This window comes from Thermobia domestica, chromosome 16 (assembly GCF_964235325.1).
Source record: "Thermobia domestica chromosome 16, izTheDome1.hap1.1, whole genome shotgun sequence".
Classification (NCBI taxonomy): domain Eukaryota; kingdom Metazoa; phylum Arthropoda; class Insecta; order Zygentoma; family Lepismatidae; genus Thermobia; species Thermobia domestica.
This window is the reverse complement of record NC_137469.1, coordinates 121,664,856-121,679,871: the sequence shown is the minus strand read 5'-3', so window position 1 is coordinate 121,679,871 and position 15,016 is coordinate 121,664,856. Positions and strand designations below refer to the sequence as shown.

The 15,016-nt window shown below is 37.6% G+C and overlaps 1 long non-coding RNA gene across 2 annotated transcripts in view; it reads right to left on the bottom strand.

Annotated features, from left to right (window-relative positions):
• Window positions 1–15,016, bottom strand: part of LOC145672802 (uncharacterized) — a 191,980-nt gene that overhangs the window by 14,010 nt on the left and 162,954 nt on the right. For both annotated transcript variants that reach the window (XR_014128668.1, XR_014128667.1), the window contains exon 2: window positions 4,647–4,842. This is a non-coding gene — a long non-coding RNA (uncharacterized LOC145672802). The remainder of the gene's footprint in view (window positions 1–4,646; window positions 4,843–15,016) is intronic.

The window sequence follows — 15,016 nt, the reverse complement described above, 5'->3', positions numbered from 1 at the left end:
ATGATGATAAACTTATGTCAGAGCCTTGAGATTTTTTCCTCTGGAGCTATGTTAAAAATACAGTTTACTATCCTGCATTATCACATACCATTGACGAAACTAAATAAGTGCGTAACTAATGGTATTCACAATGTTACACGTGACATGCCAGACCGTGTATGACAGAAAATGGACTACCTCCTAGATATCTGCAAAGTTGCTGAGAATAGGACAATTAAGCATTTGTAACAGTTCACAACCTAAATCCATGAGTTTTGTGACTATATATATGAGCCTCTCTCTCTCTCTCTCTCTCTCTCTCTCTCTCTCTCTCTATATATATATATATATATATATATATATATATATATATATATATATATATATATATATATATATATATGTAGAGAGAGAGAGAGGCGGATTTAGGGGGTGCAAAGGTGCACGTGCAACCACCTTCGTTGTAAATATACACTAACTAAAATGAGAAGCTAGCAGTGAAAATACCAACACTTTCCAAAACTTTCTGCCATCATGTTTCCGTTTGTGGCTTAAAAAGAAAGCAGAGCTTTGCAAAAGCAATAGTTTAAGTAGATTTTCCGAAGGTTGAAGGAAAAGGATTCACCAAGCAAAACAATATAGCATTTGTCAAGTAGGGAAGAAAACAGTAGCTAGAAGGAGGGAAGAACATTTTTTTTCCTGTATAACAGTTGCGACTCTCTTTAAAATACTTTCCTGAGTTCTATGCATCAGTGTTGTCAGGGATAAAGATCACTGCCACTTACCGTAGTCGGGTCAAGACTTTAGTTAGGAACTAGTATGTGCCCTATCTAAATATCCATGTTTCAGAATCCTGTGGTACTTCCGCAACTATTTTTATAGAGGTAATTAGTGAGTACTTCAAATTATATGCCAGTAGCCAAACTGCCTCTATAAAATTTGTTGCGTGAGTACCTTAGGATTCTGAAAAATGTATTTTTTTGGAGAGCAAACATATTAATTCCTGTGTGAAGTCTTGACCGACTATGGTAGATCCCACAGTTTTGGAGCTACGGACCTTTAAATTCATTTTCTTTTCATGTTTTTGGCAGCCTATAACTCGGAAAGGAAGCATTTGTGCACCCATATACTTTTCGTCTTACCTTGTGATATAATTTTCGCTTTATCTTGGTGTCAGGAATAATCTCCCAAACGTTGTCGGTGTTGTTTTGAAACACCCTGTATATAAACATAACAATAGACGTATATAAAAGATTCAATTACATTTCTGCAAGTTGAAAATTGTTCCCAATTGGGATCCTCAACTTCTAAGTCCGGCAATATATGTACATGTTGCTTAGTTAATATTTATACAGTAAACTCCCGGGAACTCGGCCTAATGTAGACCGAAGGATGGCCGAGTTAGTGAAAAACGCCAGATTATCGAGAATGGGGTTAAAAAAGATTAGGTACGAATGTTCCCTTAGAAAATACAGTACTGTACTCGTATGTATTGGTTGCTTGAAAATACAAAAGAGAATAAACTGTCCAATTATCCTCAAAGAAAGAAAAAGTACGTACTTTATGAAAATATAGAGCCTTTACTATACGTGACAATGAAAATTAATGAATACACACTGTAAAGTAATTTATCTAATAAGACAGACCTCAGAGAAATACGTACTTCAATGGGTCTTCGTGTGGAATTTATTCGCCCTGCCAGGGTGTGGCGGAGTTATCCAGACTGCCGGGTTATCGAATACCGAGTTTTAGGGACTCCACTGTATTGTGCTTGATATGGAAGAAATACTTATGTGGATTTTATATAAATAATTATAACCTTAATATTCATGTTATTATTAATCAAACTAGCCATTTCGATTTTGAGTATTATAGAAGCAGAGCCAGCACCACACAATCAGAAAGCTTCTGTCTTGCTTTATCAGGGTGTCTACTAAAATTCCAAAATGAAATTTCGTGTTTTCTTCGTGACCTTTTCTTTACCAAACCATAAAATTTCATAACATTCAAAAACTAATAACAATGCCTATATTCCTATATTCTTCAGCACTTATCTTTATCTTATCTCTACTTTCAAAGGCTGTTCCTTGGAGTGATAAAAACTTGGTATCGTCTCAGAGTTGAATAAACTGGTTAGATGCGTAGCAGCGTTGCCAGACTCACAGCTCGGAATTATTCCAAAACCTAATCGAAATTATGCTAGATTCGGTCAAATTATGCTAGATCCTCATAATTACTAATTCAGGACTTTTAAAAGAAATAAAAACGAAGTTGAGATACGATAACGTAACTTAAAATACGCAGAGCGCAAGAATGCGTTGATAGAACTCAATACTTCCGCAGATTTTTGGTCGGTCTCGGACCTTTCATTTCAGGAATAAAGATGGTCATGAAGTCAGAAATAAAGATGGTAAAGTTGTCAAGAAGTTGTGGGAAGAATGGCCCCCACAGCTCCGCCAATGGCTCGCAGTTAAAGGATTAGAAAACCCTGGGTGGAGCCACACACACAAAAAAAAGGTCTTTTCTAACTTACTTAGGAAAATAAGACTACCTGTATGGTTTACCGACTGTATGAATCAATGGAAGAGGATTCATTTCTGTCGTTCTTTTTCTTCCCACGACCAACTTCTTTCTCATCTCCAGGTTTTACGGCTTTTGGATAAACTTGGCGAAATTATGCTAGATTTGGGCAGTATGCTAAATGCAAGATGCTAGATGCTAAAGACATGGAAATTGTGCTAGATCTGGCATCATTATGCTAGATCTGGCAACGCTGTGGTTTCGGCGATGTGATGCGATTTACATCGCCACTGCTCAATGATGCCAGCTAAAGGACAGTCTCAAGAGCGAATTTGAATTAGGCCGTATTTTCATGCATGCGATAAAAGCGTGCTTTGCTTGCGATTTCGAGCGTCTAAAGTCGACAATAGACATTTTTCGTGGTGAATTTTGACATTATTTATATATACAGGGTGCGGCACGTAAATCCGGCCCGTCGTAATATTCTAGTATATTGTGTTTTTGGCAACACTTAAATAATCTACCTTCCTACCAAGAGATGGCGTGTCGAGGTCGGGTCGACTTACGTGACCTGCAGCAGTCACGTGCAGCCGCAGCCAGTGAAACTTGTCGAAACCAGTTGAGAAAAAGGCCTCGTTGTGTTAAGCCGGGTGAGTGTCAGTGTGTGATAATGCCGTATTTGATACCCGAGCGTGTTGCCATTGTTGAAGGGTTCATTCTCACTGGATCTTTTGTGAAAACAAAGAATTTGTTTCGGGAGAAATTTCCAGGACGTTCTGTGCCAGCAAAAAGCACCATTCAGGAATTCATTGAAAAATGGCGGCGTACAGGATCGGTTCAAAATGCTCCCAGAAACAGACGACCATCTGTCTGCACACCTGAATTAAAGATGCAGGTGGAGGAGATAATGACAAGAAGTCCTCGAAAGTCAACCAGGAGATTGAGTCATCAGGTTCATGCGAGTGAGAGAAGTTGCAAACGTGTTTTAAGGGGACTGAAGTTAAAACCGTACCGGATAAGTGTTGTGCAAGAACTGAAGGAGCCTGACCTGCAGAAGAGGGTGCATTTCTGTTCATGGCTGTTGAGCAATGTTGCCAGTGGTTTCTTTGGATCCACTAATGCTCATCATGAGTGACGAGGCGTGGTTCCACCTGTCTGGGTACGTAAATTCCCAAAACAACCGGTATTGGTCGACAGAAAATCCACACGCAATCCACCAGGTACCCTTGCACAATGAGAAGATTGGTGTTTGGTGTGCCATTTCCGCCACACGCGTTATTGGGCCCATATTCTTTGAGACGACAGTGAACAGTGACGTGTATATGGGAATCCTGGAGGAGTTTTTACACACTTGACCGAAGAGGAGCGTCAGTTATGTTACTTTCAGCAGGACGGTGCAACATGCCACACATCGGCTGCATCATTGTCCCTTGTGCATGAGATGTTTACACCAGAGAGGACAATCAGCAAAGGCTTGTGGCCTCCTCGGTCACCAGACTTGTCCACGTGTGACTTACTTATGGGGATTGTTAAAGGGAAGAGTATACGAAACAAATCCACACACAATTGAAGAACTCAAGACCAGGATCCAGGATGTCACCAATAGCATTACAACACAAGAACTGACAAGGCTATACTGTATATGAATCTCCTCAATCGTGCTCACATGTGTGTTGAAGTGGGCGGAGGACACTTTCAGCACCTGCTGTGAAGGTGAGTAATCATATTCAATATATTACATTTCATTTTATGTGTTCACTTTACGGGCCAGTTTTACATGCCGCACCCTGTATATCTATCTATCTATCTATCTATCTATCTATCTATCTATCTATCTATATATATATATATATATATATATATATATATATATATATATATATATATATATATATATATATATAAAATCATGGCCCTAAAGCTAAATTTCGTGGCCTTTTCTTGACTTTCATGATCGTGTTTGTTTCCGTGACTTTTCCATGACTTTCGTGACCGATAGACACCCTGTTTATGTAATCTCATTATTTTGCATTACACAGAAAGAACCTCTAAGAGCCAACCCTATAGTAAAGAGCTAACTGTTCAAGACATGAAAATTTTTGATATCTAAAAATACCATCATCATCATACTTGTGACGTACACTTACCCTCAATCTTACTATCTTCTTCTTCTAGTGACACATCATACAGGGAGGCATTCGAACCAAAGCTCACGGTTCCGATACCTTCTGGGAGTCCATAATCAGTTCTGCGAGCGTAAGGATTATAATTAGTGCTCCTCAACTCATCTTCTCCTTCTGTTTCGGCGTCAGCGTCTTCGTGTATTGCAATTACCGACATTTCCTACATAAGAAACAAACATCGTTAGTGCATATATAGTTGCCAAAGCAATTTCGTGTCAAAGAAAGAAAGAAAAAAAGGAAAAAACGAAAGAAAAACGATCTAGGACACTGCTTCTCGAAGATATAAAAATTTAGGATCTGCTTTGTACACTTCTGTCCAAAATTATTGTCGCAAGTCTATAAATATATTGTTGTAGGAATATAATTTGATAACGAATTCGCCCAGTATTTTTTATAATGTTAGTATGTGTATAATTGGCAAAGACCTGTATGTGATAAATTTGATATCAAAGGTACAGGTCATGAACACTTTCGCTAATTATAAGAACAATATAACGAAAAAAAAAACTTGATTGTCCGTTTAGCAACATATTGTTTTAGTCATTATAATTTTCGTATGTATAATAAATAGGGTGATGACTTTTTGAATTTTTTCTCAAAAATTATTTCCTGTAGCATGAATGAATGAACTTTTGCCTATTAATGACTAAACTAACGTTTATTCCATTGAAATATTGAAAAAAGTAACGCACAAATCACTTTGAAATGTTATGTAGGCCATTTTAGCTTTTTATAAATTCTATTAACATTGTTTATATGTAAACCTAACTTGTGCCGAACGACTTATTAATATTAGTATCAGCAGTATTATTATTGATTACAACCTGACCCTTTCTGGTCAAGGGCGCCGATTTCATTGTAAATTTGGGGAGACCCATCCAGATAAAGAAGGTGTATATATATATGAGGATTTTAAGACAAATTATGCAAAATATTGTATATTAATAAATACAAGACGGGGACCATATGAGCTTTGGTGGGGGGCAGACCCCCTTGGCCCTCCAGGATCGGATCCCTTGTTTCTGGTATCAATCTGGTGAAGAAGGGAGTTTAATAGGTACAAAAAGCGGAAGTAGATGATGTATCCAGAGTTTATTATAAAGAGAGCCTTGTATTATTTGGTAAACTACATTGAACACTTTCGCTAATTATAATTAAGAATATAATATTTTATTAGTGTCTACTTTTTATATTTTGTGAAATTTTTATGTGCTTGTTTTTAAACAAAATACATGAAAACTCAATAACAATTTCTTTAATTTGTTATGTATTTAATATTTACGTTATTGTCTTTTCTGTGTCAACTACATGTTTTTCTTGAAGTAGGGTTACATGTTTACTTTCCTGAGTAAAAAGCATATACACCCTGTAATTCAAGAAGAGCTCTTTTAAAATGAAGAAGAACAAGGAAACTTGAATAAAGAACTTACTCAAGTTTCAAGCGCAATCAAGAAGAGGCAACGTGGCAACTTATAAAGCAACCATGAGTGAACGGAGTCGCATTCCCTGAAAAACCACGTCACTGGAGGCTTCTTTTTTTTTTTTTTTAATTCATTGACAAAGAACGAAGAGAGAGGATAGGTATAATTTGCTGCGGAGCTTAAAGCCTTATGGAGCAAAACATTGAATTTTTCGCATGTAACTACTGAAGCCATTTGTGCAAAATTAACAAACCTTCTGAAAGAGTATGAGTGCTGCAGAAAGAAACAAAACTTTGATTCATTAAATGAACTGTTTGACTGACCAAGGTGAACGGGGAATGAATGTGCAAAAACGATAAGAATCTCTACAAACTGCAAATTGAAAGCAAAGGTCAGATTGGTTATTCTACTGGCAAATCTGCTATTGCAAAGATCATATAACCATCCAAGCGAGGGAAGACAATAGAAGTGACTTTGTGGACCTTTACCAGCTCAGCGCCACCTGATAGTTCCGCAAGTAGCACGGACTCATCCGATAACAGCAAAGGCAGCCCTTGGGAAGATAAGAATGTAGCATCAACGAGCAGAAAGAAACATAACAGGCATTGTGAGATGCCTTGTTACAAGCTCAAAGCTGTCGTCTCAAGGAGCAGCATAAGTGTGCCGCCAGCATTCTGAACAAGGGCATTGAAATCCCAACCCCATGTCAGTCAGCAATCCATAAGGCTATCTACACGAGAACTGCGCAGGTGAAGAAACACTTCGTAAGCACGCTTCATTTGGAGAAGTGGAGCATATACTTTGACAGTAAACACTGATAGTGGGGTAGGGTAACCGAAGAATCTTGCAAATTGTGATACAAACATGCCATTTGGTGACGTGGTAGACCAATACCTAAGGATAAAATTTAGATGTAGACCGTTGTTTGCCCCTACAACGTCATCATACAACATGGCCGCCCGGACATTACAGGAACACCGTTTCTCACTGTAAAGGCTCAGGGGACTCTCGGGATAGCTTTTCTGCTCTCATTTTTCCCAGGATACTTCGCGGTCGGTGACGTCGTGTGGAGGTATCGCGGTATTTTTCAAAATAAGTGAAATACTGCATAAACAATTACACTACTGTTTCAAGATGGGCGAAAGTTATCTTACTTGTGCAGTAGCTCATTATAATAGCACAAGAAGCAATACAAATGAAATAATGTTCCATTGATTCTCTAAAAATGATGAACTTCGAAGAAAATTGATTTCCCGCTGTAAGCGAAAGAACACTTTTAATGTAGATAACGCATGAATATGTTGTGCTCACTTTTCATCAGAAAAAAATGAAATGAAATCTTTGAGTTTTACGTCCCACGGTTATGCCGGTTAGGCTAATGGAGACGGTGATAATGAGTAATGAATGAAATGGTGGAATGAAGAAAGTGGGAGGAAACGGGAGAACCCCGAGAAAACCCACGCACACGGTGTTTGTCCACCACAAAGTTCACTTGCCTGGGGCTGGGATTGAACCCGGGACCCCTAGCACCAGAAGTGAACGCTCTACCACTGAGCCACCGCGTTTTCATCAGAGGATTATCAAAAAGTTTGAAAAAACGAGCTTCTAAGTTTCCTGCAAAAATTAAGTTTAAGATCTGACGCTGTTTCTTCATTATTGATGCCAAACTGGCGTGGGGGAAAAGTAAACTAAGACACTAGTCAAGTTGAAAAACAGGTGTGTAACAACAATAATTAATTTTACTTTTATGACATTTCTTTCTGAGAGCCTGAAGCTTAAGGAGTTTATGTACGTAAAGCGAAGTGGAAGGGGTACCAACGAGAATATACAGAAGTAAATGTATTCTCTTATATATTCTTTAGTTTAAATGGTATTCGTATATTTTGTTAAGTATCTGAAACATTATTCTGGCAAAGTGCTCAAAGTGCACTTTGAGCAGAATATTCATAGGAACCTATTACGAACCGAATCAAACCTAACTTTACCTAATCTAGCCTAAACAAATCTTGTATAACCGAACCATACCTGTTACGTACAAATGACATTGATTTTATTCCTTCTCGAATGCCACATCGTGTGACAAAATCATTTGTTCTGATCAAAGTGCACTCTTACCATATTCTTATAATTGAAGGGCTGGCCGAGAGAGGGGGCTAAACCACAAAAACTAAATTCCAATAAATCAAACGGCAAAGTGTAGGACAAATAACTGCAAATTTTCCCCTGTGAAGGTGGATCTTTCATATATGTATACCACTCTATAGATATCTGTGCAACTTATAATCTGTAATACATAACTTAAAATGTGTTATATTGAGTAATAAACGAATATTAGTAATGCAAAGGAAATATTTTGCAGCCACGACTTCTGACAATTTGGTTAATACTAAATACAACGGGTTAGGTTAGGTTTCTAACCTGACCTAACTTAACCTAACCTTACCAAATTAGGTTAGGTTAGATTCGGTTATATTAGGTTAGGGTAGATTAGATTTCTAGTGTAACCTAACCTATCCTAACACAACCTAACCTAATTTATTATTGCATACCCGGAATCTTTGAAATTTTGAATAATGTTTGCTTTATGTATTTTACCACCTGAAATGTTCTTATTGAGAGGATTAGTTTATGGAAAGTATTTGAACTTCTTCCACCCCTAGAATTCACGTTTCAATGAAGTGCAACGACAAAAATCCATAATGCCACTCTTCCCCACGCCCAAAGAGGATAAATTTGGTTTTAAATGGTATCGTTTTGGTCACTATTCATTTCAGTGACCCTGAAAATGATGGACTGGACACTAATTTCGGGTGTATTTGATTATTTGTCATCTTCCTATCTCCTCTCATCCCGAGCCAAAAAAAAAAAAAAAAGATATCCTAAGTTAGGCCAGGCTGCATGGAAGTACCAAAAATCGTTAAGGTTGAGGAGAAGTTAGCAATCGAACATTGTTACAATGAATAGAAAATGCCCCCTCTTCCCCTTAAAACGGAAATTTTCAAAAACAATGGGACACGTTTTTCTTTAAGTTTAATAAGGAGTTTATATACCGAGTTTCATCTTTCTAACTTGATAGGTCGTGAGACACTGTATTTTAGGTACAAATTTTCAACCCCTTCTACCCCTTAGGATTCGCCCTTTAATCAAAATAATGTGATAAAAATCTTAGTTAGGCCAGGTCAACTCATGTGGTCCAAAGCTCTAGAATGAATTAGCGAGTAAACATTATATTCATTTTTATTTGTATAGATAATTAATCATTATTGACGGTATTTATATAATTATTACATTATATTGTCTCATCTGTTAGTAGAAATAACTCATTATTTGTATTTGGAAAGACAAGGAATATCATAATTATGTATTGAATTTAGTTTTACGAATAAAGCGTGAAGTGTGATAAGCAGGCAAACTAAAAAAAAATCTTTCCCGATACCTCCACATGACGTCACTGATAGGGAGCCAATCAGAACACTAATCGCGAACTGGGGCTACCTGTTATTTTATATACCTTGGTAAAGGCTCATAAAACGGTGCTTACTAGGGCAACCCAAAAGCATAAAAAGCATAATAGCAATTTACACATATGGTTGGTACCTCCAACATGGTTGTGGTTGTCTAAGGGTCTAGAAGAAACTAATTTTAAAAGTATAATTTTAGAAAATAAAGCATAAAGCATAATTTAAAATGCATAGCACAATTCTTGGAAAATTCTGTTTAACTGCAAGTTTAACATACTGTATTTATATTTTTAAAACCAATATTTACAATGCAAAATCACTGAGAACGTAACAATGCAACAATGAAAAGCTTATTTTTATTTATTTCTGTAACCTTTTTGATGTAATCCTTTGATGCAGAGAAAAGAAAAAAGGAAAAGAAGAAAACTGCCAACAATGAATAGTACATAAGAACTCCACACTATATTGCTACGTGTACCTCTTGAACTTGAGCACTTTATGTACTTTTTGGTGTTATCTTTTACTTTCCCTTTCTGTATATATATCAGGCCCGTGCTGGGTCACTAACGAGGGCGGTGGACAAATCTACCAAAAGGGCGCCCATACAAACGTTATATATATATATATATATATATATATATATACAGTGGCGTATTTAGGGGGGTTGCTTCCGGGCTTAAGCCCCCCCCGAAATCTTACTTAGTATAGTAAAGTAAATGAAATATCTTGCAGAATTTTCACATTTCCAGGCAAAGCCCCCCCCCGAAAGTTAGCAAAGCCCCTCCCAAAACAAAATCGTAAATACGCCACTGTATATATATATATGTGTGTGTGTGTGTGTGTGTGTGTGTGTGTGTGTAACTTAATATACTAAACGTCGGGAGGTGATTCCTGACACCGGAAATAAAACAAAAAGTATAGACCAACCTGGGTGTAGAAATGCCTCTGAGCTATGACTACCCGAAAATTTTCGAGAAAATGCAATAGCAGCCACACTCGAGAACAAACTGTCGGATCGAAATCGTGTAAAAGGGAATGTCCATTATTTATAGTCGTAGATTCCATTAGTGTACAATCGGATGTAGTATAGTGGCGGTGCAAGGGTGTCTCAAAGAAACTGAAATATTCCTTGGAGTGTTTTATCAAACCTATTTTACCAAACGTATGTGTATACGAAACAGCTGTGAAGAATAACAATTCACAGTCTGATATTGTTAACCGTTGACCGCATTCCAAAGATGACATTGCCGAAGCAAATTTTTCCACGTGCGGTCAAACACACCTGAAATTTCGGAGGTGAATGACGCAGCTATGTTAACTCGAGCAACAAGTTCTTCGGCTGTCGTGGCTAGTGTTGCATACAAAAGGCGTTTCATTACGTCCCAAATAAGAAATCAAGGGGCGTGAGGTAGGGCGAAAGAGGTGGCCATAACACAAGCCAATCTCTCCCAATCCAAATATCTGGGAATGTTTCATTTAAGTTTGTCTGCATATACCTGTCAAAATGTGCAGCTACACTGTCATGGTGCAATCACATCTGCTGTCTTATGTTCAAGGGCACATGTTCTAACAATTTTGTGAGAACATTACGTAAAAATAAATTATACGTACTCCCACACAGGCAGGCCGGTAATAAGATCCTACCACAAAATTATCCACCATACTGCACCGTGCGATCTTTCTGCTGATCGTTCACTAGAGTTGCATTGGAGTTTTACGCCCTACACATGGCTACTGCTAGTTTCAGGACGATCTTTGATCATTCCCAGTACGCTGTGTTCAAATTTAACTGTCCGCATGGTGCAATTTCCTCCGATTTCATGTAGGGGAAATTGAAGAGACCCTATCTCTCCAAGGCGAATATGGAGGCGTGGAAAAAATACAGGAAAAGTTACTCTCCTATGAGGGCGACGGTTACGATATAAACGCCTTGCCTCTGGGATATTTCCCCTTATCTTTCCATAAATGAGCTGCATATCTGCCAGCTCATGGACAGGGTACCGGTAATCTGCCATTGCGCAGGCACATACAGATTAACAAAATTAATTTTACTTAAACACCAACGTCTACAGTTTTACACGACGTGAATACCTGGACACTACACCCTACCGTCGTACGCAACACTTCCTACCCTGTTATACAGCAATTCCACACGTAACATCAGAGCATCGAACACTGTATATCACTCACAAGTTGCTTCAGATGCCTACTATAACACAGCCACGATAATTTATGCCATCCACATCAAAACTGCAATGCAGCCTTCCGCGAGCCACTTGCAAGGGACGATAATTCCGTAAGTGCTCCTACGTCTAAGCAAAAGTGCCACATTCTCTTTCCTCCGTGTTGGTATTTTATCCACCTCCAAAGTACATAGAAAACGTCGAAAAAATATTTTCCACCATTTGTTGCATGCGTTTTCCTCTAGAAACAATTTTCTTCTAAAAAATTGTTCCACCAGTGACAAAATCAAAATATAAGTGGGCTACAATACGACACTATTTAGGTATATTCACAATAGCAATGTAGTTTTTCGTAGGTCAGGATTAAGGGGCGTTTTTCCAACTCCAAGAGAGGGTAAAAGCCCCTCGAAATTATCCCTGGAAGAAGATTTACCTAACAGATAAATTAAGTATACTGTTCCAGCGCATTTCTTTGTATCATTGTGCAACGTGTACAGCATCTCGTGTTTCATCAATTCTTGTTGCTTCTGTGCACAGAAGTATCATATTCCACGGAATTACGTATTACGAGAAGGCAATCCTTTAATGCAGCTTACTTTCGCCCGATATGTATCTGGAAAATCCCTTGTACACTCGTTGATCACATATGATCTTTGCATTTTTGAATACTACATGTTATGTTTCTTTACATACCTCCTGACTGTCCTATGCACGATCTTTTTAAACCTAAACTGGATCAAAGTTATTTTTTTCCATTTTCACACACTCGTAACTTGGACAGAAAGCCGTTTGTTTATCATCCATTATCAATAGCCTAGAAGATATAACTGTGATACGTTAAAGAATTCTTTTCGTTTATATTATTCTTCCGAGAGTTTATTCTGTGCTGAGACGAAATAGATCACACATGTGTATGTCTCTTTCTTTCGAATTCTAAGTGTTCTAATTTGAACGATGTACTACAGTGGCGGCGCTTGGACGTTAAAAGTGGGGGGCAAGACATGATCTCAATATTTGAATATCGATGTTAGTTTTGCTGGTTGCTTCTAACATTGTGTTTGACGAAAGGTTGTGTAACTATTAGGATACTGTCTTTTCCAGTTAAAATACCGTATATCGTGTTTCATATTTTATTAAGTAAATTGGCAAGAGCAACGCAAGAAGATACTAGCCTTTTTTACGCTTAAACAACGAAGGTGTAAGAAGAGATTTGATTGCTTGCTCAAGAACATCTTAAAATTCTGTCTTCTGGAAAATTGTGTGATCAGATTAGGGGCCTATTTAATAACAAATTTGCAAAACAAATAAACAGATAAAATAATATTAATCGATTAGTAATGAAAAAATTAGGCTTGTTTTGCAAAAGTTACATTGAAACCGGGGATTAATAAACAACTTATATTTTTAATTCCACACATGCTATTAAATGTATGTTATTACTCTTAGAAAGACAGTAAATACTATAAGCATATGCTGCGATATTTAAAGAAGTACTTTTGCAGCTTCCCGAAGCATGTTCGTTGCCATTAAGTACAGTTTTCACTTTGTTGAAATACACCAAGACTCAACAATACTTAGAATCACTCCAGTTATATAAAATAATCCTAAAACCTAGAATTATGTTCAATTCACTAAATTTAATTGTATATTCAAAATTGTGTATGCACACCTCCAAACTCGTATATTGCACCCCAAACATTGCCGCGCCTTTGACGTGGGAAACCCGGGTTCGATTCCTGGCGGGAGCTCATGTGGTTCGTATTCCACGTTAATCAGCAGGTCCTCGTCTCATATAGCCTCACTGCTGAACGGGATATTAAACTCAAATCAAATCAAATCAAATTATTCCTTACTATTAGAAAGATGAAAAGACATTTTAGGAACTTTCGATTTTTGTGCAATTAAAGAATTACTTGTGATTCACAGGTTGTGGAGGACTTTTTTTTTAAACGAAATGTTATTTCAATTAGTACCAAAGCGACTGACTAACATATTGAGCCCTTGTAAGAAGAATTGTGGCCTCCAATAGGTTAATTTTTGGGCCATTTTTCGTGGCAATTAAAACGAATTCCTGTAGCTTTCTTAACTGAACGTGAAGACAACCAATACGTACTTACGGTACGGCAAATATTTTACGGCACAATTTTTATTCTATGAACCATTAATACATACAAAAACTTTATATTTCCAAATGAAACTATACATTAATGGGTCATTTCAAAAAAAGTGGGGGACAACTGTCCCCCTTTGCCCCCCTAATCGCCGGCTATGATGTATATTAGATCTACTTTTGATTGTTGAAATCTTGTACTTGATTGTTGTTTATTGCCCTCATTCAACGTTTGATAAAATAGTCGACGGAATACTCCAGTTTCTTTGGCAGGCACCCTTGCGTCGCCACTGCATACTAATGGGATCTACGACTAAAAATAATGGACATTCTCTTTTATCCGACTTCGATTCGATGTCTTATTCTTGAATTATGGCTGTTCTTACATTTTCCCAACAAATTTTCGTGTGATCAAGGCGCCAAAAGGAGGCATTTTTACCCTCAGGTTGGTGTATATTTTTTTGTTTTATATCCGTGTCAGGAGTCACCTCCTGAAGTTTGTTAATTAAGTTACACCCTGTATATATACGGGCGCCATTTTATGTATTAAAACCCAAAGTTTGTTTAATAACGTAAATAGCTAAACTGTGAAAGCTTTACTAGAGAAACATTTTTTAGTTCTTGTTTTTTTTCAAACAAAATGAAGCTAAATATTTACTAATAAATCAATATAGCTATATTTTAGAAATACAATAGGCACTGATTATTGGTAAAAAATTAGGGGATCAGATGAAAACTCATGTAAAACTTCTTACGAATAATGTGACAACACTGTATCTTGTCCAGTTCGGATTAAAATCGACTAGCATGAAGGCACAACGTGAAAACGAACCCTTTGAAACATCTGTGCACGTGATCGGTGACGTGGCGCTACCAGAGATCATTTTGTAGTGTGGCGCTGCCAACACATTCCAACTCCAGAATATTTTTGTTCTCACTGTGTTTAGTGCATCACAAATCCACGTAGTGAAATTGCGCAACAACATGATTTGCCAGAATCGCTGCCATGGCGAGTTATCGGCAGGTTGGAAGCTGGTCAGTCACAGCGGGAGGTGTTATATGCCATAGGAGTGGCACAAAGTGTGATTTCCCGATTGTGGAATCGATTTTAAACAACTGGAACTGTTCAAAGAAGACAAGGACAGAGCCGTCCACTAGC